Raw genomic sequence first — 4,179 nt, 5'->3', positions numbered from 1 at the left:
AAAAATGTGTAAGAGTCAGGGAATCTGTCAGCGCTAAAAAGCTTCATATTATGTAAAGCATTTTAACTCAACAAAGCTGCAGAAAGTCGGTTATGAATTTTTTAAGTGCAGTGGCTCCAGCTTCACGTTGCCAGTGTGGGTGGTTCTGTGGAGCGACTGTGTCTGAAATGTGCAGCCAGTCATGGGGATATTGTGTTGAGTCAGGCGGCAGCAGCGCGGCGGCGTTTCACCATCAACCCTGACACTCGAAGCAGATTTACTCTTCAGGGGCCACGACAGGCGACAAACAGCTGAGGACAGACGATTTTCCTTCTGAAGAAAGACTTTAGCTTTGCAAGTTTTCCTTCATCCTCAGCTGGAGCAGTGAGGAAATACAAGAAAAACTCTGATAACCGAAATCTAACATGACAAGAATGATCCAGCAAAAACACCTCTCCACTGAAACGTTCTTAAAAAATTACACTGAACATTTGGTTTGGAAATTAGCACAAACCTTGTGTTGCTTTTGGTTTCTCTCTATGGTTAAACCAGTTCACTATGAAAAAGTATATTTTTATAAGGACAAACCATTTTAGCCTTAAAATAATAGTTTTATGTTAATTGTTAAAAATAGTTGTAAAAAAGAAAGTTGAATCGCCGCCAACTGATCTTGCAAAAACAAGTACATATTTTCATAATATATACAATTTTAAGATGTAAACATCAAATACTCATGTAGTGTTTTGTTGTTTTTTTTACAAGAGTTATGCAAATTAAAAACAGTTTTGTGCCATTTTTGTTGTAGAAAAAAAAATGACACAAAACGGTGCCATTTGTGGAAAATAGTTCACTTGCGTAGGCCTGTGGCAATAAGCAATAAATCAATAAATCAGTTAATCRCATGATAGATTAAGACAAACTCAATAATTTCCATGAKAATATTTTACCATTTTYCTTTTTTATCTCKTTCTACCAAAAGCTGAATGATTAAAGTCAYGCACAGCATTATGAGCAAACAAAGTTGATRAAAACAAAGAACAACTTTAACAAACAGACTGGAGTCCCATCATTTGGGTTAAAGAACCGTTCAAACGAATCGGATCGTTCGAGAGCATTCTGTTTGGTTCACTGTTCAGCAGTAAAACAATAAATTAGCAAATAGACTCTAGTTAGAATCAAATGAAAAATGTTTTTGTTGGAATTACTTTGGTTTTCATTTTTGCCCAAAATGGGGGAACTGACTCATTTTTTCCACAGAAAAAAATACAAATTACATACAAATTAAACTGTTGTGASGCTGTTTGGACACTAGGAGGCGCCTGTCTAAGTGCGTTTATTAAATTTCACAGCCTGCAGGTAGAAATGAGACCTGATGGAATAGGCTGGGGTTTTAAAAGTAATCTATATCTGGATATAATTGATAACAGAAACATTAGTTAGTCAGACATATTTTCTACCAGTGGTGCAACAAACAGCAGAGCTATAAGAGTCGWGGAATCAAGACGGATGTTAGTCTGTAGGRCAGGTTGGGGGGATTTCTCTGATTTGCTCCATAATAATTAATCATTACAAAGGCACAAATATCAAATTAACCTCGTCGCAGGAAATTGCCACATAATTGTGCAGGCAGCCCTGAATCAAACATGTTGACAGCTTGAAGTTTTGGCTCCACATACTGAGGGGAATCTGAGCAGGCAGACGGATCGAAGCCAAAAAATGGTGCAGGATCCAGCAGATCCTGAGAACACAGACTGGCCTTCAGATTCTGTTAAAAAAARGSMMMAARSYKSMAWWWTTYYYYKKKSMRKWRSYKSMWKSMWTTTTTTTTTATCAGTTATTAATATCTAATATTATTGATGGAAACAGCCAGAGAGGCAGAGTTTGGTGCAGCAAAGAAGCCAAACCGCGGCGGCTTTGTTGGTTCTTCTGTCTAGCAGCAGGTCTGGCTGCTGTTTCTCTGCTGCTGATCATTGTTATGAAGGGAAGTTTGGCTCAGAAACCTTTTTACAGGTGGAGGTTTTTACACCAACCGTTACTGAGGGATGGAGGGAACGTTCAGGGTGTGGATGATGGTAAGATACCATCTGCAGCTTCCTGCTTTCGGCCAAAAGCTGCCCGCCGCCGATGACTAGCATTTATCTAAGTGACCAACATAAAGTGTTAAATCTTAAATGAACGTGTGATTATATAAAAGAAAAAGGGACGCAGTGCTTTGCTACTAATTGTCAACTCTATGACTACTACATAACGAGGTCAGGAAAACGTTTTAATGCAAAAAAAAAAGAAAAATAGCGAGGGAGAAGGAAGTAGTTCAGTTATGCTCGTTTGACTTTGACAATCTTTAACATGTAGATGTCCTGCGTAATCCGTTGCATTTTGGTTCAGTTAACAAAAATGGCAAGGAAAACAATGGTCTTTTTTCCCTCCAGCATTGTGAACATGCACAAAATTTCTGGATGAAAACAATAACATGCAATGTGTCTATATCGTGCCACTTCACAACAAATGTTATCTGGAGGCATTTTACAAAAAAATTGTCTTAGATATCAAACAGTACAGTAAGCTCTATTAATTATTAAAAGTAGCTTGAAAGATTTCCATCTAAGGAAACCCAGCAGACTGCCTTGCTGACCTGCAGCACTCACTCCTCCTGGACCAGCAGGGGGCGACAGCCGCTTGATCTTACAGCAATCCTTCATACCCAGAATGCATGTAGCGACAGTGGAGAGGAAAAACTCCCCATTAACAGGAAGACCCCCTCAAAAAAACAGATGAACTGATGTAGGATTATATTTGTCTACAAGTTATCATGAACACATTCATGATAACTTCAGGCTATTCAGGCTAGAATAACCAGTTATTATGTTTGGGGTGTAATTACTTTTTCACACAGGGTCAGGATTGTTTTAATATTTTTGTCCCTTAATTTCTGAAATCACCTTTTGAAAAGTGCTTTTTTAACTTATTAAATATATATAGTTAAATGATATGAAACATTAAAAAGTGACGAAAACTNAACAACAAATCCAAACGTATCAAATGACGCTGAATTGTTTCTGTTGTGGATGAAAACCTTTAGCTGGAATTTAAAGCTGCAGGCATTTGAATGTCAGGAGGAATTTCAATMATTTCTATTGGAGTGCAGGACTCAGTTGTAAAAAAAAAAAGCTTCACACATTAACCCCATAATAGTGCAAAATAAAATCAATAAACAGCTAAAARAAACTATAAATAAGGACATTGAAGTCAAGTTTACACACCTTTCAAATCGACTCATTAGATTCCTAAAAGTATTCAACCCCTACTGAAAACCAGAGYCATTAATGTAACGTTCAGGTTTTATGAAACAAATGACAAGAACAATTGTGAAATAAAATCTATAGATTACCTGCTGCTCTGTATGACTATTAAAGTTTTCCTCTTCATAAGGACAATTTTAAAAATCAGCTGCGTCTCAGGTAGATATGGTAGATGCGTAACCATGGCAACAGGTTATTGTTTTTGCAACTTCCAGCAGCTGATTAGCATCTCAAAAGCTCAAACAAYAGTTGAACTTTGACACCAAACCTCAGAGGAGTTGCCCAGGCGGCTTTTTGGATGTAAAGCAGAGAGAGAATCGTCTCTGCCATGAATCTTAACGAGCAATAATCTTATCCCCTACTCCAACATCTTCCTAACCTGACACAGACCTAAAGAGGAGCAGCAAAAGCAAATGAGGTGGATCAGCAGTGGTGATGTCATTCAGGACATTTCACTGTGAAATATCATCTCCGAGCTGTTAGCATGACATGGCAGTCATACAGTCAGACAGTCATATAGTCTTCAGTCAGAGGCCTCTTCAGGTTYGTTGTAAGACAGACTGCTACTGGAGAKCCGTCTTTCCCACAGGACMGCAATTCTTTGAAGCTATTTGGATGATAYGAAGTACAGCATTTCGTTTCTTTGTTATGAAGAAARKATTTCTGTATCTGRACTAAATTATGCAATGGTTTTGTATCAAATGTTCATAAAATATTCTGTACTTTAAGGCAGTGTTTTTCAACCWTTTTTGAGCCAARGTACATTGTTTTAATAGAAAAAAATCACGAGGCACACCACCAACCAAAAATGTAAACAAAGATACTCTGTAGCTGTCTAGATTACATATATAGTCATTCTTATCAAAGTGTCTTGAATAGAAATCAAATAAACACAAAAATT

The 4,179-nt window shown here is 37.4% G+C and overlaps 1 protein-coding gene across 6 annotated transcripts in view; it reads right to left on the bottom strand.

Moving 5' to 3' along the window:
- Positions 1-4,179, bottom strand: part of cadm1a (cell adhesion molecule 1a) — a 422,920-nt gene that overhangs the window by 120,760 nt on the left and 297,981 nt on the right. The window lies entirely within an intron of this gene.

This window comes from Poecilia reticulata, linkage group LG14, assembly GCF_000633615.1.
Source record: "Poecilia reticulata strain Guanapo linkage group LG14, Guppy_female_1.0+MT, whole genome shotgun sequence".
Lineage (NCBI taxonomy): Eukaryota > Metazoa > Chordata > Actinopteri > Cyprinodontiformes > Poeciliidae > Poecilia > Poecilia reticulata.
Note: the sequence above shows the minus strand (reverse complement) of the source record. Positions and strands in the feature narration are given on the sequence as shown.